Below are 22,692 nucleotides of genomic sequence, written 5' to 3'. Positions count from 1 at the left end.
CTTAAACATTTGCGCCACCCAGGACTCTGAGGTGTAATTTGTATAACATGAAACTCACCATTTTAAAGTGTACAGTTCAGCGATTTTAAGTATATTCACAAAGTTGTGCAGTTATTACCACTGTCTAATTTCAGGTCATTTTCATTACTCTGAAAAGAAACCCCATATCCCATTAGCAGTCACTCCCTATTCCCTCCTCCCTTCAGCCTCTGGCAATCACTAATCTACTATCTGTCTCTATGGATTTACTTATTCTGATTATTTCATATAAACAAAGTACTATAATATGGGGTTCTTTCTGTCTGACTTCCTTCATTTAACATACTATTTTTAAGGTTCACGTATGTCGTAGTATCAGTCAGTTGGTCGTAAACTTTTATATTATGTTTCCATTGCCATCGAGTCGATTCCAACTCACAGTGACCCTATAGGACAGAGTAGAACTTCTCCATAGGGTTTCCAAGGAGTGGCCAGTGGATTCAAACTGCTCACCTTTTGGTTAGCAGCCTCTATAGCTCCATATCATGTTTAAAACCAAACCCCGTGCTGTCGAGTCGATTCCGACTCATAGCGACCCTATAGGACAGAGCAGAACTGCCCCATAGAGTTCCCAAGGAGCACCAAGCAGATTCGAACTGCTGAGCCTTTGGTTAGCAGTCGTAGAACTTATCTCTATGCCACCAGGTTTCCATATCATGTTTAGGGGTTCCTAAAAAAGTTCCTATATTTGTATGCTATTTCACTGCTTTCTGTAGTGTTTGTTGATGTTGTTATAAGGTGCTGTCAGGTCAGTTCTGACTCATAGTAACCCTACATACAACAGAACGAAACATATCTGGGCCTGCACCATCCTCATGATGGTTGTTATGCTTGAGCCCATTCTTGCAGCCACTGTGTCAGTCCATCTCATTAAGGGTCATCGTCTTTTTTGCTGGTCCTCTACTTTACCATGGCAGACAGGTTTCATCTGAGCTTCCAGGCTAAGACAGACTAGGAAGAAGGACCTGGCGGTCTACTTCTGAAAAGAATTAGCCAGTGAAAACCTTATGAATAGCAGCAGAACATTGTCTAATATAGTGCCAGAAGATGAGCCCCCCAGGTTGGAAGGCACTGAAAAGATGACTAGGGAAGAGCTGCCTCCTCAAAGTAGAGTCCACCTTAATGATGTGGATGGAGTCAAGCTTTCAGAACCTTCATTTCCTGATGTGGCACGATGTCTTACATCCTTTGGACATGTTATTAGGAGGGACCAGTACCTGGAGAAGGGCATCATGCTTGGTAAAGAGAGGGTCAGCGAAAAAGAGGAAGACCCTCAGTGAGATAGATTGACACAGTGGCTGCAGCAATGGGCTCAACCATAAAAATGGTTGTGAGGATGGCGCAGGATTAGGCAGTGTTTCGTTTTGTAGTACATAGGGTCACTGTGAGTCAGAGCCGACTTCACGGCACCTAAGGACAACAATCACTTTACCAAGCATGATGTCCTTTTCCAGGGACTAGTCTCTCCTGATAACTTGTTCAAAATATGTGAGATGAAGTCTCATCGTCCTCCCTTCTAAGATGCATTCTGGCTGTACTTCTTCTAAGATGGATTTGTTCATTCTTTTGGAAGTCCATGGTATAGTCAATATTCTTTGCCGACACCGCAACTCAAAGGCATGTGTATACATAAAATGTATATATTGCATATATAATTTGGGATGTTGGTATGTATGTTTTCTGAATCTGTTTTATAACTGGAGTTAAACTTTGCAGTAGTACTAAAGGTGTGGGGCTCCCTTCTGGGCTAATGGTCATTAGGTGAGGATTCTTGATATGTTGAACGTTTTTATGAACAAGCTTTTTAGTTACCTAGTGCTCCTATGACAGATACCATAAGTGGATGGCTTTAACAGGCAGAAATTTATTGTGTCAGAGTTTATGAGGCTAGAAGTCTGAATTCAGGGATCCAGCTCCAAGGGAAGATTTTCTCTTTTTATCAGCTCTGGGGAAAGATCCTTGTCATCAATCTCCCCTTGGTCTAGGACCTTCTCAGTGCAGGGAACCTGGATCCAAAGGATGCACCCATTCCTGTCTCTTCTTTTGGCAATAATGAGGTGTGTCTCCTCTCTGCTCCCGTCTCTCTTTTGTATCTCAAAAGAGGGAACCCAACCCAGTAGATCATGTCCTGCCTCATTAATATCATGTTGTTGTTGTTGTTAGGTGCCGTCGAGTCGGATCCGACTCATAGCAACCCTGTGCACAACAGAACGAAACACTGACCGGTCCTGTGCCATCCTTACAATCGTTGTTATGCTTGAGCTCATTGTTGCAGCCACTGTGTCAATCCACCTCGTTGAGGGTCTTCCTCTTTTCCGCTGACTCTGTACTCTGCCAAGCATGATGTCCTTCTCCAGGGACTGATCCCTCCTGACAACATGTCCAAAGTATGTAAGACACAGTCTCACCATCCTTGCTTCTAAGGAGCATTCTGGTTGTACTTCTTCTAAGACAGATTTGTTCATTCTTTTGGCAGTCCATGGTATATTCAATATTCTTTGCCAACACCACGATTCAAAGGCGTCAACTCTTCTTCGGTCTTCCTTATTCATTGTCCAGCTTTGACATGCGTATGATGTGATTGAAAATACCATGGCTTGGGTCAGGCACACCTTAGTCTTCAAGGTGACATCTTTGCTCTTCAACACTTTGAAGAGGTCCTTTGCAGCAGATTCGCCCAATGCAATGTGTCTTTTGATTTCTTGACTGCTGCTTCCGTGGCTGTTGATTATGGAACCAAGTAAAATGAAATCCTTGACAACTTCAATCTTTTCTCCGTTTATCATGATGTTGCTCATTGGTCTAGTTGTTAGGATTTTTGTTTTCTTTATGTTGAAGGCTGTGGTCTTTGATCTTCATTAGTAAGTGCTTCAAGTCCTCTACACTTTCAGCAAGCAAGGTTGTGTCATCTGCATAACGCAGGTTGTTAATGAGCCTACCTCCAATCTTGATGCCCCGTTCTTCTTCATATAGTCCAGCTTCTCGTATTATTTGTTCAGCATACAGATTAAATAGGTATGGTGAAAGAATACAACCCTGACGCACACCTTTCCTGATTTTAAACCAATCAGTATCCCCTTGTCCTGTCTGAACAACTGCCTCTTGATCTATATAAAGGTTCCTCATGAGCACAATTAAGTGTTCTGGAATTCCCATTCTTCGCAGTGTTATCCATAGTTTGTTATGACCCACACAGTCAAATGCCTTTGCATAATCAATAAAACACAGGTAAACATCCTTCTGGTATTCTCTGCTTTCAGCCAGGATCCATCTGACATAGCAGTTAGGATTTACTACACATAGGATAATCACATCAGATCACAAAATGGTGGGCAGTCACACAGTACTGGGAATCATGGCTTACCCAAGTTCACACACATTTTATGGGGGACACATTTCAATCCATAATAGTAGGGTTGGCATATCTCAGTGAGTAGAGAGAATAACTTAAGTACTATTTTAGTAAGTTCACAGTTGATCCAGTACCCACTAAAGGGTAGAACTTGTACTTTGAACTTTGTTTATGGAGGCACAGGGGAAGATGATCCTTGAAAAATCTTGTAATTTGGGATACAGAATGCATGAAGTGCCTGAAGAACACTGAGGCCCAGATACTGAGGTACTTTATATCAAGGGTACTTCTTTTCTGTTGGAGACTGTGGGACACCCAAGAGTACATTAGGTACTGTCTCTGCCCTTAAGGATCTTATTGGCTATGAGAGGAGAAAAGATATACATAAATACAGAGTGTGTGAGATACTTCCCATGAAAAGCGTTGTGGAGGTTGAAGACAAACATAAAACATTTTTTGAAAATGTAATGAACAAGTGTATTTTATGTTCCTAACTTTTTGGGTAAAAAAAAAAAAAATTTTTTTTTTTTTTGTATAATACAAGGAAACCCTGGTGGTATAGTGGTTAAGGGCTGTGGCTGCCAATCAAAAGGTTGGAAGTTCTAATCCACCAGGCGCTCCTTGGACACCCTATCGGGCAGTTCTACTCTGTCCTATAGAGTCACCATGAGTCGGAATCGACTCGACGGCAACGACAGTTTTGGTATAATACAAGGTAGAACATGGTGAACTCTTTAAGAGATGTAGGTAAGTTGTTTCAGAATTCAGAAAGGAGCAGATGATCTGATCATGGACAGAGGGACACCGTCATGGTAGGGGAGGTATTTTAGGTTTACCTGGAAGTATTTGTAAAAAGCAGACAGTTGTGCATGGAAGCAACAAGAGGGAACCAAAAGGTCAAGTCAGAAAGAGGATGGTGTGCCTATGTTGGGATAGTAGAGAGAGAGCCCTGATTGGTGCATGTAGTTGAGAAAGAACAGGAGATAAATTACCTAGGTTAACTGTGACTACATTATGAAGTACTTTAAATATCAGGCTAAGAAGTTTGGATTTGATTGGTAGGCAATGAGAAGTCATTATAGCTGTGCTTTCTTAGAGTCTGTGAAGGACTTGGAGAGAAATGTGCATATATGTACTTAGTCAAGAGGGCCCATAACTTTTATTAGATTCTCCGAGAGGCCTATGACCCCTGAAAGTTAAATTACCACTATATTACAGGTTTTAGAAGAGTAGTTTACAAAAGACAGATAAACACCCAAGGCCAGTTAGGTGGCTATTGCTGTAATTCAGACTGTATGTAATATGTTTGAGTATAAACTGAGGACATTAAGTACTAAGCAAAAGTTTGAATAGAAGTGAGTATATCTTTAAAGGTCCCACATAGCCATATTAATGGCTCACTTATAAGTACAATTAGAGTGACTATCATATATTTTGGAAACCCCAGTGGCGTAGTAGTTAAGTGCTATGGCAGCTAACCAAAGGGCTGGCAGTTCGAATCCACCAGGTGCTCCTTGGAAACTCTATAGTGCAAGTTCTGCTCTGCCCTATAGGGTTGCTATGAGTCGGAATTGACTCGATGGCACAGGGTTTGGTTTTTTGTTTTTTTTTTAATCATATATTTTTGTTGTCGTTGTTATTTTAGTCCCAGTAGGATAAATTAAACTTTATGAAAATGAAGTAAAACATTGATTATGGCAGTAAAAAAGAATCAGATAATCCAGGTGTTTAGATTTGGGTTGTGTTAGGTTTTTCAGCATTTTATCTTATTTGGTTTTCATTATTCTAGTCTAACATAAAATTGATATTTAGTAAATGTACTCTGGGGTGAAGTGACCCTGGAAAAATGCTGTGTGTCTGGAGAGAGTAGTTTAGGATTAAGTCTTTTTGGTTTGGATAATGTTCCTGGTAGACAGCCACATGAAAGCAAATCAGTCACACAGTAATACTTCTGATTCAAAACAAAATTTAATGAAATCTCCGGTTACTTAGTAATGTTTTAAACAGTTACTAGTATGTTGTGTGCAAATATAAAGTTAAAATGATTACAGTTATCAAATACTTGAGGTTTTATTTCCACCATTCCCCATTCTTATTTATATGATAACTATCCTCCTATGTGAAGCTCATTAAAAAAAAAAAAGAAAAAATTACTAACATTCTTTTCTGTATTTGGTGATTGGCATAGAAAATAGTCTGGATGCAGTTATTACTTCACAGCTTTAGGGAAAAGGCCACTTAATTTATTAGTTTATTAACAACTTAAAGGTCAATCTTTTGTACTTGTAAGGATTTAAGGCCATAGATAACACTAAAACATGCAGCATAGGATAATTAAAATACTTAAAAAGTAAAATCAGGTAAGAAATATTTGTTCTAACTCTAAAATGAGAGTTATTACAATTGAGCGCTACATTTAACTTTATTTCCTGTTATCTAAGGTATAAAAAAAAGAGCGAGAGAGAGATTATTTTATATTTTATAGTAGGGAGCACAAATTACTTTGGAGAGGTAGCCTCTTCCCTTGCATCAGTTTCTGGATTGAAAAATTTGATCACTTTTTCTTTTTCAGATAGCTTTGTTGAGATATATTCACCTACCATATAATTTACCAATTTAAATTATACAATTCAGTTCACAGAACTGAACAAGTATCATTACGATCAATTTTAGACCATTTTTATCATACCAAAAAGAAACCCCTCACCTCTAAGCTGTCACTCCCTAAATCCGTATCCTCTCCAGCTGTAGATGACCACTGAGCTGTTTTTGTCTCTGTAGATTAGCCTTTTCTGGATATTTTGTATAAATGGAATTAAATAACATATGTCCTTTGTGATTGTCTTCTTATCTTCGGAGATATATCTATTAAGATCCCTTTTTCATTTTTTAATTGGGTTATTCGTCTTCTTTTTATTGAGTTGTAGGAGTTCTTTATATATTCTAGATACAAGTCCATTATCAGATACAACGTTCATCAGATTTTTCTACCAGTCTGTAACCTGTCTTTTCACTTTTGTGATGGTGTCCTTGAAGCATAAAAGTATTTAATTTTGATTAAGCCCAATTTATTTTTGCTATGGTTACTTGCTCGTTTGTTGTCATATCTAAGAAATAATTGCCTAATTCAAAGTCATGAAGAGTATAGTGGGTTGAACACTGGTCCTGAAAAAGACGTGTCCAAGTCCTTACCCGAGGATCCTGTAAATGTGATCTTACTTGGACAGAGGGTCTTTGTAGATGTAATTAAGGTAATGATCTCGGGATGAGATCACCCTGATTATCTTGGGCTCCAAATCCAGTGGAATGTCCTTGTAAGAGATAGAAAAGGAGAAGACTGAGAGACCTAGAAACACATGGGAGAAGGCAATGTGAAGATGAAGGCAGAGACTGAAATCACGTACCCCCAAGCCAAGGAACGACTGGAGCCTGAGATGCTGGAAGCGGCAAGAAAGAAGTCTCCCCTAAAACCTTTGGAGGGAGGGCAGCTCTGTGGACACCTTGATTTTAGACTTCTGGCCTCAGCTGTGAGAAAATTAGTTTTTGCTGTAAGCTACCAAGTTGTAATTTGTTATGGCAGTCCTAGGAAACTAGTACAAAGAGTTGTACAGTTACAGCTCTTACATTTTGGTCTGTGATCCATTTTGAGTAAGTTTTACATATGCTATGAGGTAGTTTAACTTCATTTTTTTGTTTGTCTAGACTATTCTTTTCCCTTTAAATTGTCTTGGTATCCTTGTCAAAAATCAACTGACTGTAAATGTGAGGATTTATTTCTGGACTCTCAATTCTGTTCCACTGGGCTATATCAGTCCCATACTGTCTTAATTACTTGTAGCTTTGTAGTAAATTTGAAACTGAGAAGTGTGAGTCCCCCAACTTTATTCTTCTTTTTCAAGATTATTTTGTCTTTTCTGGGTTACTTGCATTTCCACGTAAATTTTAAGATCGACTTGTTAATTTCTGCCAAAAAGGCTGTTGGACTTTGATGGGAATTGTATTGAATCTGTAGATCAGTTTGAGGAATACTGCCATCTTAGCAATATTGTCTTTCAGCCCATGAACATGGGGTGTCTTTCCATTTATTTAGTTTTTTTTTTTTTAATTTCTTTCAATTTTCACCTAAGTTCTAATCTCTCTGACATTTGCTTATTTCATAATTCCAATTAGCTATCAGTCTGCCATTCCAAATTCAGCACAACTTTATTCATGCATTCATTTGATTGATTCGTTTATTGTACATTGAGTGCTATTCCAGACTCCAAAGGATACAAGAATGTGTTTGGAGAAATGTCTGGGGTAAGAATGGCTCTAACACAGAGGACCTGGCATGTCAACAGAGGACCCTCTTGGAGATATGCAGGGGCTGTATCACGAACATCCTGTGAGCTAAGTTCTAAGGAGTTAGAACTTTATTCTGAAAGTAGTAGTGAGCCACTGAAAGATCTGAAGCAGGAAATCAGTGTCAGATGTGAATTTTGAACAAATCGTGAGGAAGGAGAGGTAGTATAGAAGATATAGATTGATTTGAAAATGAAGCTGGAGGCTGGGGAACTGGTAGTTCTATCATTTGAAAAGAAAAGAAAGCCTGAAATAAGACACTGGCAGTGGAGCTCTGGTGGCACAGTGACTAAGAGCTACAGTGAGCCATGACTCCTAACCAAAAGGTTGGCAGTTCAAATCCACCAGCTGCTCCTTGGAAACACTGTGGGGAAGGTCTACTCTGTCCTATAGGGTTACTGAGTCGGAATTAACTCGATGACAATGTTGGTTTTTTGTTTTTTAAGTGGGGATAGATACATAGATTTTTAGGAAGTCAAAAATGGATAGTACTTGGTAACTGGATTATAGAGGCTGAAGGAGCAGGACAGTACCTCCATGATTCCTATGGTTTTGACCACGGCCTAGGTGGTTCTACATTGGAGAAGTGTTATAGTTGTTGTTAGTTGCCATCAAGTTGATTCCGACTCATGGCGACTCCATGTGTGCAAAGTAGAACTGGGTTTTCAAGGCTGTCATCTTTCATAAGCCGATCGTCGGGCCTGTCATCCAAGGCATATCTGGGTGAGTTCAAAGCGTCAGCCTTTTGGTTAGTAGTCGAGTGTTTTAACCTTCTGCACCACGTTGGGAATCCTAGGCGGTTAAATGTGAGGCTGGATTCAGAGAAAAGTGTTTTAGGTGATAATTAATGTGAATGAGGTCACTCAAGGAATGAGCAGAGCTCGTGGTCAATGAGAGTATAGTGGAGACTATAGGATGAGTAGAGGAAAGGAAACCTGAAATTAAGCTACAAGAGGTAGGAAGAAAGCTACAAGGGGCTGCTATTACAGGCCAAAGTAGGGAAGAATTAGCTCAATTTTTCATTATCGTTTAGTTTTCCTTTTATCCAGTACATTGTTTTAAACTTTAACATGAAAATTTTTTGTTTTGTTTTTCCCATTTGCCTCATGCTCTTTACTACCTAAGCCAGTGTTTCCTAACTTGGACATATATCAGAGTCACTTGGTGAGATTAAATGCAGATTCTTTGGGTCCTGGTAGACCTACTGAATGAGAATCACCTGGGATGACACCCTAGAATCTGTATTTTTTAAAAACTTCTGTGATAAAGACTTGCTCTTTACCAAGCTTGTTTCTTTTTATCCCTGATGCCAGCTAACTTACATTTACTAGTCCCTTTGGTGTTGGGGATGGCCATATGATTGAGATCTTTCCACAGGAAATTAAGCAGAAGTGTTGAGTGTCACTTTATCCATTGCAAATACGAAGCCCCCTTGATCGATCCTCTCTCTTTCCCACCTTCTGTCTGGCAGTTGTATGTATGACAGAGCAACATTGGAAACGAGGGGTCAAATAGAGCTGAGCATCTGTCAACCTGGGTTGTCTCCACCCTCCTCAAACTGATCATTAACACTGATTTTGGTCTTTCTGTATGCATGGATTAAAAATAAACTATTGTGTTATGCCACAGTTTTGGAATTTACCTATTATAACATCCACTGTTACATTAGCCAGTATGGTTTCTTAGATTACTATTTAAGGATCAGAGTTTGGGAACCCTTTGTCTATAATATTTGTATTTTTAAACTCATTTATATATGGCAGGGTAGTCTTCAGTTTCAAACAACGTATTGCATTAGGCAAATCTGCTGCAAAGACCTCTTTAAATTATTAAAAAACAAAGATGTCACTTTGGGGACTAAGGTGCACCTGACCCAAGCCATGGTATTTTCAGTTGCCTCATATACATGTGAAAACTGGACAATGAATAAGGAAGGCTGAGAAAGAACTGATGCCTTTGAAGTATGGTGTTGACGAAGAATATTTAATATACCATGAACTGACAGAAGAGCAGACAAATATGTCTTGGAAGAAGTAACAGCAAGAATACTCCCTAGAAGTGAGGATGGTGAGATCGTGTACTTTTGGCATGTTATCAGGAAGGACCAGTCCCTAGAGAAGGACATCATGCTTGGTAAAGTAGAGTGTCAGCAAAAAAAAGACCCTGAACAAGATCTGTTGACACATGGCTACAACAACGGGCTTAAACATAGCAAGGATTGTGAGGATGGCGCGGTTACTGGGCAGTATTTCATTCTGTTGTACATAGGGTTGCTGTGAGTTGGAACTAACTCGATGGCACCTGACAACAATAGTCTTCAGTTGTTGACTTACAGGCCCTGTAGGTAAATATTGTATTTTTTTCTGTAATAATTTTAATGGAAATGGTTTTGTTAACATCCTGATAATTTTATTAAATGACAAACATTTGCATGCTTACTGCCTCCTGGTCTTTGATGCTGGGGATACATCTATATATAAAACAAAGGGTCTGCCTTCTGGTATGGAATAAGATGGACTTAGATAAGAGCAATTATCTTACCTGTACTTTGGAGCACCAAGGGAGAAGTGGCTAATTGAGCCCAAGGTGGAGTGGGTGGAGTCCTTCTCGATGTTTATATCCCTTATGTAATATTGTTCTCTTTTATACTTGTTGGACAGGAGTCATACATAACCTCTTTAAAATACCCCTTTAAATGAAAAAAAAAACCAAACCTGTTGCCATTGAATCAATTCCAACTCACAGTGACCTTATAGGACAGAGTTTCCAAGGAGCGCCTGGTGGAATCCCTTTAGAAGATCAAAAACAAGTACATTTTTGGTAGATTTGTGTTACATGGGGTGTGCCGAACATGTGTCTTTTCTTAATCTCTATCACTAAGAAAATTATTTAAGAGAACTATAAATTTTAGTCTTGATGCAGATTATATTGTTAAATGTTTCCTGCAATTAACAAAGAAAAAAATTTAAAGAAAACCTTATTGATGATATTTACTCCTTCCCTTTTCCTCTGCAGGGAAATTTTGGATTGGGAGTGGTGAAGGTCAGAAAGAACCTACTTTCTTCATAAACATGGTATGCTAAATCTGTGTAAGTTCCATAGGGTAAAATCACATAGTTAATCAAACAGGACTTGGAAAGATATATCTATCTGTCTTGCCAAACCCATTGCTGTCCAGTTGATTCTGACATGACGATTCCATGTGTGTAGAGTAGAACTGCACCCTGTAGGATTTTCTTGGATGTAGTCTTTATGGAAGCAGATCGCCAGGTTTTTCTTCCGTAGTGCCACTGAGTGGGTCTGAACCTCCACCCTTGAGGTTAGTAGCTGTGTGTGTGTGTGTGTGTGTAGATGGGTGCATGTGTAGATGAATAAACAGGAATCTTCTATATTGCATAGTTCTCTAAATGCTTAGGGATTTCCCCCAGTTTTAAAAGCTTACATGCTAGGCAGTGTGTGGTTGCAGTGTCAAACTGGATTGTTACCAGCGTGAGGAAAGTGTTCCTAGGAGAACTATAAAAGGCTGAGCAAGTGACAGCCACAACCTGGAGAAATAGGCGTGGCATGTTCTTGGAGTTTGTTGGGCTTGTTTGTTAACAACAGTTGGCTTTTAAAGAATATGTAAGCGACTGCAGCATCAGTAGGATAGAAACCAGGGGACTAGATCAGAGTAGCAAGTGTGGTATTAGTTAGGCAAGACAGATAAGTAGCCTAATGCAAGGTATGAGCAAGTAGTTAGAAACTAGCGTGTCTGTGAGAGCCTGCAGGATTCAAATAGGGAAGACGTCTGGGATCGAGAGACTTCAGTAAATGAGGCCAAGGAGCTATGTAACCTTGCAGACATTCTCATGTGATCTTGTAGCAGGGACACTGAGAGAGAACCTGGTTAGAGTATTTCCTAATAGAGAAGCTAGTCAAGGGGGAAAATGAAATATGGACTTTATGTCCTATAGAAATGTTTCTGGGTGATTGTGTATATGTTCAGTAATGGCTAATCTACTCACTTAACAATGGATGAACTTGTTATTTTAAAGAAACTTACTGTAAATGATTTAAAATATGAAGTCCTTTAATAGAATAAGCGATCTTTTAGCTCATCTTTTATCATAAAACTGAATTTCTGTATATCACCTTCACTTAAATTTAGATACTCTGACTGTTTGACTGTTACAGGTGATCACTACAGAGACTATTTTGCATGTTCTCGTGAATTACTGGAGTCCTGGTGCCATAGTGGTTAGGAACCCAGCTGCTAACCAGAGGGTCGGCAGTTTGAATCTACCAGCCACTCCTTGGAAACGCTGTGAGGCAGTTCTCCTCTGTCCTGTTGGGTCCTTATGAGTCGGAATCGACTCGACAGCCTCAAGTTTCAGGTTTGGTAAATTATTGGCTTTAGAACCACCTATGTATTGGCTGTGGAACTGTTGCTTTTTAAATGTTAGTAATTAACTCATTTGTATTTTCTCCTTACTGACAATATTTCACCTTCTAAGGCTTACAGATTCAATTAATGTCAAATGAACTCCTTACCTGCTCACCTTGTGCCTCTCTTTGCTCCTTGGAGCTGCAGTTCTGAACTTGAAATTTCTTTTCTCTGACCACAGCTTCTTTCATTCTTGGTTCTTCCAGTGAACCTGAGCTTTGCTGTGTTAAGCCTACTTCACTTAGTTGCTCGGTTCAGTTTGGCCACAAACTGACCTCTGGAGAAGCCTTGACCTTTTGATTTGCACAGTCCTGGTTAGAGCAGTGTTTTTCAAAGTGTATGCACTGCTAAAATGGCAAGATGAGCAAACCTCACCTTTATCATTTTCTTGTCACCAGTCACTTACATGGCACTTTGTCTCTCTTACCCCAACCACCCAAAGTTAAACTAAACCTCATCCCTGGCCACCTAGGGCCAGCTCATTGGGTACCAGCCATAGGCTCAGAAGTCTGCACAACTCCCATCACTTCAGACCAGCTGGCCCCTCTCTCTCTCTGTCTCTCTCTCTCCCTGTGTGTCTGTCTCTCTCTCTCTTTCTCATCCCCTGGGACTAGCCTGTGCAGCCTTTCTCTGTCACCCAGCCGCCCAGACCTGGGTCTTCACAAATCTCTGTCCTGCTAGCCCTTGCTGGCTTATTACCCCCTGTGGGTTTGCTGGTTCTCTATAACTGCTTATAAAATTCATGGAAACTTTTTAATTTGTTGTTGTTGTGTGCTGAGTTGATTCCAACTCATAATCAACCCTTTTGACAGAGTATAACCGCCCTGTAGGGTTTCCTAGGCCGTAATCTTCACCGGAGCAGATCGCCAGGTCTTTTCTCCTGCGGAACCACTGGGTGGGCTCAAACCACTGGTTAGCAGCAGAGAGCTTAACCATTGTGCCACTAGGGCTCCTTTATTTGTACCTACATTTACCCATTTATTGTAATCAGAAAGGATACAAGCAAAGAAAGACTTCAGACAAGGCCTGGGAGAGGGCCCTGTGGCGCAGCGCAGAGATAGTATCTGACTTTCATCTTTATCCTCCCATCTTGTCAACTGGGGATTATGTGCCTTATGATTTTATACATGGTGTCAGTTGATGAGGACTGAGGAGAGATGGCAGGAGATGAGACTAGGGGAGGAAGAGTATATAGGGGCAATTCTAAACTAAACTAAGGGGCTTGAAATTTATTACAGCTGTGGGGTGGCAGCCATTGGAAAAGTTTATTTAGAGTTTTGTCATTCAATTTGAGCCTTTAGGAACTAACTTTGCAAAGACTGGGCTCTAAATGCTTAGAGATGGCAATGACAAATCACAGGTTTTTTTCTGGAATTGGTCCTTTATTCTTTTGGGCAGTTAAAAGTTGTTTGTATCCAAGAAGGTACTTCCTTGCAGGCATGCAATATTTACGAATTTGTGACCGAGTGATGTATAGTATATGGAGAGAGAATCATGAGAGCTCTCTGTGAGGTTTGTAAAGCAAGAGTTTGAGAAAACCACTACTATAGGAGTCCCTGGCTGGTGCAAATGGTTAACGTGCTCAGCTCCTAACGGAAAGATTGGAGGTTGGAGTCCACCCAGAGGTGCTTTGGAAGAAAGGCCTGACAATCTTCTTACCAAAAAAAGAGCCATCGATAACCCTATGGAGCACAGCTCTGCTCTGACATACGGGGGGTTGCCATGAGTTGGAACTGACCGGACAGCAACTGGTGTTTTGGTTTGTTATAGGCTGAACAGATGCTTATTGTTTGTGTATATGGAGTGGGGTGTATACTGAAAGCTTAAACATCCTCTGGCATCTTATTTGTTTATTTTTGACTGTTCAAGGAAGGCTGGGCTGATAATAGCAGTGCCTTTTAGTAGTTCACATTCAGGGAAGTGTTTGGCCTTTTACTTACTTGGTACCCACAGCTTTTTTTTTTTTTTTTAAACCATAGGTAGGCTAGGTAAGAGGCTTTGTACTTGCTTCTTAGAAGAAATTTAAAAGCAGTAAATTGACTGTCTTTAAATTTTTGCCACCAGTTCTTCACAGAAGTACAAAATGCAGAATCCCTGCCTGATTCCTTTGTAAACAATCCTTGTGATGGGTCAGCTTGCCAAGGGATGCTTTTTTCTTTTGGGTAATTTCTGGGGAATACCTTGCCTTGGATCACCCTTAGTTATTGCCCAAAGTTGCCTTCGGGAGTACAGGTGCTCTTTTCCCCCCTTATTCATAAAACCATTAAATTCTACAGTTTTCAGGAATTTAACGTTGCTTTCATGGAACTGATGTAAGTTAAAATTGAAACTGTGAGAGAATTTACCTACTTAGCCTTGAGCTGAAAATTTCCCAAAGAATAGGAGCCATAGTTTTGCCCACCACCAAACATAGAACAAGTAATTTTGAATTTATGGACATGATTGTGTCATGGCCTTTCTAAATAGAAAAATATAAAATAACTTTCACTTAGAACATTGAATACTTCGATAATATCTTTACTGATATTGGTGAGAATGTAGTGAAATTGGTCCCATTATACTTTTTTCTATTCGCCTTTTTTTTTAATTATGTTTTAGGTGAAAGTTTACAGAGCAAATTAGTTTCTTATTAAAGAATTAATACACAAGTTGTTTTAGGACATTGGGTGCCAAACCTTTGATGTGTCAACACTCCCCTTCACGCCGGGTTCCCTGTTTCCATTTGTTGAGTTGCCTGTCCCTTCCTGCTTTCTTATCTTTGCTTTTGGGCTGGTGTATTCATTTAGTCTCATAAACATGGTTAAATTATGCAGCCAGTTCCTCAAGTGTGTTATTGTTTGCCATATAGACTTGTCTAATCTTCAGCCTAAGAGCGAGCCTCTGGAGCACTTTTGTACTGACTTAAAAGGGTATCTGGGGGCCATAGGCTTGTGGTTTCTCAAGGTTCTGTCACACCAGCAAGTCTGGTCTTTTTTTGTGTCTTTGAATTTGAATTTTGTTCTACATTTTTCTCCTGCTCTGTCCAGGACCCTGTGTTGTGATTCCTGTCAGAGCAGTTGGTGGTGGAAGCCGGGCACCATCTAGTTGTTCTGGGCTCAGCCTGGCAGAGATTGTGGTAGTTGTGGTCCATTAGTCCTTTGGACTAAACTTTCCCTTGTGTTTTGTTTTTTTAATAGACTGAGGTAATCCTGTTTATTTGTCTACGTGTTTATGGTGTCTCCCTGTACTGGAATGTGAACTTTAAGAGGACAGGGACCATGTGTCTTTTATATATTGCTGTATCCCTGTCATGGATTGAATTATATCCCCCTCAAAAATGTGTGTGTTTACTTCCTTAGGCCATGATTCCCAGTATTGTGTGGTTGTCCTCTATTTTGTGATTGTAATTTTATGTTAAAGAGGATTAGGGTGGGATTTTAACACCCTTACCAGGTCACATCCCTGATCCAGTATAAAGGAAGTTCCCCTGGGGTGTGGCCTGCACCACCTTTTATCTCTGAAGATATGAAAGGGAAGTAAGCAGAGAGTTGGGGACCTCCTACCACCAAGAATGCAGTGCCAGGAGCAGAGTGTGTCCTTTGGACCCAAGGTTCCTGTGTGAGATGCCTCCAGACCAGGGGAAGACTGATGACAAGGACCTTCCTCCAGAGCTGACAGAGAGAGAAAGCCTTCCTCTGGATCTGTGACCTGAATTTGGACTTGTAGCCTACTAGACAGTGAGAGAATGAATTTCTTTTTGTTAAACCCATGTACTTGTGATATTTCCGTTATGGCAGCACTGGGTGACTGAGACAATCCCTATCACCTATTGCAGTGCTTTGTGTATAGTGGACACTCAAGTAATTGCTGAATGAATTCTGATTTGCTGTGGCTTAGATGGTATCCTGACATGTATTGAAAAAGCACCTCAGATTATTTTGGTGTGCACTCCTATGGTTGAGAAACCTTGGTCTATCTTCCCTCTAACGCATGTGAGATATAGAAGGTATCACTCTTGAAATTGGTAATCTCATTTCCCTAGTAGGAAAAGTTTAATTTGGTAATGTTATTCAAGTGTTGTTTGTAGGCGGAACTCAGAATGGACAATTGCATTCCATCATCAAATAGTTAAGTTTAGGAAAGGTGGGAAGATAGACCTAAAATTGAGTTTATTCCATTTTTTTTTCTTTTTGTTTAAAAAAAAAAACAAAAAACAGGCAAGGTTAGACTTCCTAGATGGTTTTCCTTCAAAACACTACTTCTCAGTGTTTAGTAGGATAGGATTTTGCTTCTGGGGGACATTTTGACGTCTAGAGACGTTTTAGATCCCTCGTGACTCAGTGGTTAAACGATCAGCTGCTAACCAAGAGGTCAGCAGTTCAAATCCAGCCGCTCTGTGGGAAAAGGGTGTGGTAGTCTGTTTCTGTAAAGACTACAGCCTTGAAGACCTGATGGGACAGTTTTACTCTATCTTATAGGGTCATTATGAGTGGAAATGGTCTCCACTGGCCTTAGGCTTTTTAGTTTTAATTTAAATATGCACATATCTTACATTTTAAAGGCTTGTTTGTATATGTAAGTCAGTAGTTTTCAAAGTGTAGTCCTTGAACCCTTAGGAGTAAAACCTGTTCATATTAATACTAAAATATTTTATGGCCTTTTCTCTGTGATGTTTGGATTAAAGATACAAAAGCAATGCTAAGTAAAACAGCTGATACCTTAGCAGGAAATCAAGGCAGTGGCACTGAATTGTCTATAGTGTGTGTTCTTTTCTTCTTCTCTGTCATGAATACTTCATGTCATACAATTTAAAAAAAAAAAAAAAAAACTCATTTTTCCTTCAGATTCTTTTTCAGTACAAATTAAATTTTACTACACTTGGCTCTAGAGTATCTGTGTGATAAAATGGGTATGTGCTGCAGAGGAAAAGAATTTGTGTGATTGAGTTGCTAGCTCAGCTACCCCTCTCCCCATTTTCATGTAATATCTTCTTTAATTGAAAGAACACCTGGAAAACCATGGTTATTCAGACTTGGGTATTTGGCAAACATTTCTTTGAAAATGAACAAAATGAACTTGTTACTAATGATAAAATTGGAGCGTTCAGGCAAAAGTTAGAATTTGGGGAAATCTGTATGGGCCACCTTGATAGCATTCTAGTAAAGACATTTGTGGTAATAATGATGGTAATAGTGATATTGTATAACGAACTGTATCAACATTTGGAAGAACTGAATAACTCAGTAAACCAACACTTTCCAGATGGCGTTATGAAATCACACGTAGGTAAAGATCCCATTCAAAGAGCAAGTTAGACAAATGGATTTTGTGTGTGTGTGGTAAAATATGTATAACAAAACAATTGGCATTTCAACCATTTGTATGTGTACATTTCAGTGACATTTATTCACCATGCTGTGCACTTGTCATCCCTATCCATTTCCAAATTTTTTTGTTATCACCCTTAACAGAAGCTCCATACTCCTTAGGGAATAACTTTCCATTTTCCCCTCCCACCTGCCCTTAGTAAGCTCTAATAAACATTGGTCTCTATGCATTTGCCTGTTCTAGGTATTTTATATAGGTGGGTCATACAATATTGTCCAGTAGTGTCTGACTTAGTTCACTCAGTATAATCTTTTCAAGGTTCATCCATGTTTTAACATGTATCAGAACTTCATATTTCTTCATGCCTGAATTACTGCATTGTGTGGATTTCCCACATATTATCCATTCATCTGTTGATGGATACCTAGGTTGTTTCCACTTTTTGGCAGTTGTTAATAATGCTCCCCCCACGTGTCTGTCATTTTGTCGTACTGTGGGGGCTTGCGTGTTGCTGTGATGCTGGAAGCTCTGCCACTGGTATTCAGATACCAGCAGGGTCACCCATGGTGGACAGGTTTTAGTGGAGCTTCCATACTAAGACAGACTAGGAAAAGGACCTAGTGGTCTATTTCTGAAAAGAATTAGCCAGTGAAAGCCTTATGGATAGCAGTGGAACATTGTCAGAGGCTGTCCCAGAAGATGAGCTGTCTCCTCAGAGTAAACTTAATGACGTGGATCGAGTCAAGCTTTTGGAACCTTCATTTCCTGATGTGGCACGACTCAAAATGAGAAGAAACAGCTGCTGACATCCATTAATAATCGGAACCTGGAATGTACAAAGTATGAATCTAGGAAAATTGGAAATCATAAAAAACAAAATAGAACACATAAACATCAATGTCCTAGGCGTTAGTGAGCTGAAAAGGACTGGTATTGGCCGTTTTGAATCGGACAGTCATATGGTCTGCTATGCCAGCAGCAACAACCTGAAGAGGAATAGCATTGCATTCATCATCAAAAAACATTTCAGGATCTATCCTGAAGTACAATGCTGTGAGTGGTAGGATAATATCCATACGCCTGCAAGGAAGGCCAGTTAACGTGACCTACTTTTCAAATTTAAGCACCAACCGCTAAGGTCAAAGATGAAGAAACTAAAGATTTTTTACCAAATTCAGCAACCTCAAACTGATTGAACATGCAGTCAGGATGCATCAATAATTACTGGTGTTTGGAATGCAGAAGGTGGAAATGAAGGATTGGTTGGTGGAAAATACGACCTCAGTGATAGAAATGATGCTGGAGATCACAGGATAGAATTTCGTAAGACCAATGACTTTTTCATTGCAAGTACCTTTTTTGAATAACATAAGTGGCGATTATACACACAGGCCTCACCAGATGGAATACACAGGAATCAAATCAACTACATTTGTGTAAAGAGATGATGGAGAAGCTCAGTATCATCAGTCAGAACAAAGGGGCCAACTGCAGAACAGACCATCAACTGTTCATATGTAAGTTCAAGTTGAAGCTGAAGAAAATTAGAACAAGTCCAGGAGAGCCAAAGTACAGGCTTGAGTATATCCCACCTGAGTTTAGAAACCATCTCGAGAATAGATTTGACACGTTGAACACTAATGACCAGACGAGTTGTGGAATGACATCAAGGACATCATACGTGAAGAAAGCAAGAGGTCATTAAAATGACAAGAAAGAAAAAAAAGACTATGATGGATGTCAAAAGAGACTCTGAAACTTGCTCTTGAACATCAGGTATCTAAAGCAAATGGAAGAAATGATGAAGTAAAAGAGCTGAACAGAAAATTTCAAAGGGTGGCTCCAGAAGACAAAGTAAAGTAATCTGGAGTTAGGAAACCAAAAGGGAAGAACATGCTGGACATTTCTCAAGCTGAAAGATCTGAAGAAAAAATTCAAGCCTGGAGATGCAATATTGAAGGTTTCTACAAGGAAAATATTAGATGACACAGGAAGCATCAAAAGAAGATGGAAGGAATACACAGTCACTATATCAAAAAGAATTGGTCAACATTCAGCCATTTCAGGAGGTAGCATATGATCAGGAGCCGATGGTACTGAAGGAAGAGGTTCAAGCTGCACTGAAGGTGTTGGCAGAAAAACAGGCTCCAGGAATTGATGGACTACCAATTGAGATGTTTCAGCAAACAGATACAGTGCTGCAAGTGCTCACTGGTCTATGCCAAGAAATTTGGAAGACAGCTTCTTGGCCAGCCAACTGGAAGAGATCGGTATTTGTGCTCATTCCAAATAAAGGTGATCGAACTGAATGCAGAAATTATCCAACAGTATTATTAATATCACCCGCAAGTAAAATTTTGCTGAAAATCATTTAGAATGAGCTGCAGCAGTATATCAACAGGGAACTGCCAGAAATTCAAGCCAGATTCAGAAGACGAGGTGGAAAGAGGGATATCATTGCTGATGTCAGATGAATCTTGGTTGAAGGCAGAGATAACCAGAAAAATGTTTACCTCTGTTTTACATTGAGTGTGCAGAGGCAGTTGACTGTGTGGATCATAACAAATTATGGATGATTGCCAAGGATGGGAATTCCTGAACACTTAAGTGTGCTCATGCAGAATCTGTACATAGATAAAGAGGCAGTCGTTGGAACTGAACAAGGGGATACTGCATTGTTCAAAGTCAGGAAAAGCGTGTGTCAGGGTTGTATGCTTTCGCCATATTTATTCAACCTGTATGCTGAGGAAATAATCCGAAAAGATGGACCATATGAAGAAGAATGAGGCAACAGGATTGGAGGAAGACTCGTTAACAACCTGCAATATGCAGATGACAAAACCTTGCTTGCTGAAAGTGAAGAGGACTTGAAGCACTTCTTGATGAAGATCAAAGACTACAGCCTTCAGTACGGATTCCACCTCAACATAAAGAAAACAAAAATCCTCACAACTGGGCCAGTAAGCAGCATCATCATAAACAAAGATTGAAGTTGTCAAGGATTTCATTTTACTGGATCCATAATCAACACCCATGGAAGCAGCAGTCAGGAAATCAAAGGACACATTGGGTAAATCTGCTGCAAAAGACCTTTTTAAAGGGTTAAAAAGTAAAGATGTCACCCTGAAGACTAAGGTGGGCCTGACCCAAACCACGGTGTTTTAAATCGCATCTGCATGTGAAAGCTGAACAGTGAATAAGGAAGACTGAAGAAGAATCAATGCTTTGAATTAATGGTGTTGGCGAAGAATATTGATTATACCATGGACTGCAGAGGAACGAACAAATCTGTCATGGAAGAAGTACAACCAGAGTTCTCCTTGGAAGCAAGGATGGCAAGACTTCGTCTCTCATACTCTACTTTGAATATGTTATCAGGAAGGACCAGTCCCTGGACATCATGCTTGGTAAGGTGGACAGAGGGTCAGTGAAAGAGAGGAAGACCCTCAACGAGGTGGATTGACAGAGTGGCTGCAACAGTGGGCTCAAACATAGCAACAATTGTTAGAATGGCACAGGACCACACAATTTTTCGTTCTGTTTTGCATAGGGTCACCATTAGTTGGAACCAACTCGACGTCATCTAACAACAACAATAATAATGCTCCAGTGAACATCGGTAAGCAGGACACTGAGACCCTGAGTCTTAGGCTGGGTTTTCTAGAGACGCAAATCCAGTAAAGCGGATAAATACCTATAGAGAGAGATTTGTGTGACAGAAATGGCTAATGTGGTCATAGAGGCTGGAATGTCCTAAATCCGTGGATCAGGCCGCAGGCTTCTCGTGAATCACATAGCTGCAGGGCTGGGGAACCCAAAACTGGCAGGCAAGATGGCAGGTAAGCTGGTAGCTCAAGTCCCAATAACTGGAGGTCAGACAAGCAGGAGCCAGCTGCAGAATCCAGAACAATCAGAAGTCCATGAGCCTTGCCAGAAAGTCTTCCTATATTGGTTGCAGACCACACCCCCAAGGAAACTCCCTTTCAACTGATTGGCTACTTACAGCAGATCCCATCATTGAGGTGATTACATTATATCACATCTCATTGTGGAAGTGATTATATCATTATACAACTGCCAAACCACTGAGGGTCACAGCCCAGTCAGTTTGAAACACAACCATAATGATCACACCCTGCTTTCAAGTCTTTTGGGTAGGTATGTACCTAATAGTGCAGTGGCGGAGTCATGTGGTAATTCTATGTTTAACTTTATGAGGAACCACCAGACTTTTCTACAGCAACTACACCATTTTACATTCCCACCAACAATTGATTAGGGTTCCAATTTTTCCATATCCTTACCAACAGTTGTCATCTCCCATTTTTCTGGTAATAGTTATCCTAGTGAGAGTGAAGTGCTGCTGTGGTTTTGATTTGTGTTTCCCTAATGATTAATGACGGGTTAAGCATCTTTTTTTCCCCTTAAGTTAAAATATTTTTTTGTTTATTGTACTTTAGGTGAAGATTTACAGAGCGAACTAGTTTCTCATTTAACAATACACATACTGTTCTGTGACATTGGTTGCCAACCCCACGACATGTCAACACTCTCCCCTTCTCAATCTTGGGTTCCCCATCACCAGCTTTCCTGTCCCCTGCTGCCTTCTTGTCCTTGCCCCTGGGGTGGTGTGCCCTGTTAAGTCTCCTTTTGTTTTATGGGCCTGTTTAATCTTTGGCTGATGGGTGAACCTCAGGAATGAGGACTTCATTACTGCGCTAAAAGTGTGGCTGTACTCTCGGGGTTTCTCCAGTCTCTGTCAGGCCAATAAGTCTGGTCTTTTTTTGTGAGTTAGAATTTTGTCTTACATTTTCTCCAACTCTGTCTGGAACCCTTTGTTGTGACCCCTGTCAGAGCAGTTGGTGATGGTAGCGGGGCACCATCTAGTTGTGCTGGACTCAGTCTGGTGGAGGCTGTGGTAGTTGTGTTCCATTAGTTCTTTGAGCTAATCTTTCCCTTGTGTCTTTGGTTTCCTTTATCCTCCCTTGTGTTGAGCACCTTTTTATGTGCTTATTGACTGTTTGTGTGTTCTTTAGAGAAATGTCTGTTCAAATCCTTTGCCTGTTTTTAAATTTGGTGGTTTGTTTTTTGTTGTTAAGTTGTAGGGGTTTTTTTTGTTTTGGTTTTTTTAATACTCTGGATACGAAACCCTTATCAGATATATGGTTCCTAAATATTTTCTTGGATCCTGTAGGTTGTTTCTTAACTTCCTTGATAAAATTCTTTGGAA

At 40.0% G+C, this 22,692-nt stretch overlaps 1 protein-coding gene across 18 annotated transcripts in view; it reads left to right on the top strand.

Moving 5' to 3' along the window:
- The window catches only part of LOC126063604 (ral guanine nucleotide dissociation stimulator-like), a 57,771-nt gene that overhangs the window by 3,806 nt on the left and 31,273 nt on the right, over positions 1-22,692 (top strand). For 13 of the 18 annotated variants that reach the window (XM_049862033.1, XM_049862028.1, XM_049862027.1 and 10 more), the window contains one exon: positions 10,748-10,806. The exons of 3 other annotated variants lie outside the window; for them this stretch is intronic. The gene's annotated coding sequence lies outside the window, so the exon portion shown is untranslated. Of the gene's footprint in view, positions 1-10,747; positions 10,807-11,905; positions 12,106-22,692 lie in introns of all 18 variants that reach the window. 2 more of the 18 variants (XM_049862023.1, XM_049862018.1) reach the window with 1 other exon arrangement.

Source organism: Elephas maximus, chromosome 20 (genome assembly GCF_024166365.1).
Source record: "Elephas maximus indicus isolate mEleMax1 chromosome 20, mEleMax1 primary haplotype, whole genome shotgun sequence".
Classification (NCBI taxonomy): domain Eukaryota; kingdom Metazoa; phylum Chordata; class Mammalia; order Proboscidea; family Elephantidae; genus Elephas; species Elephas maximus.
This window is presented reverse-complemented; position numbering and strand designations above follow the sequence as displayed.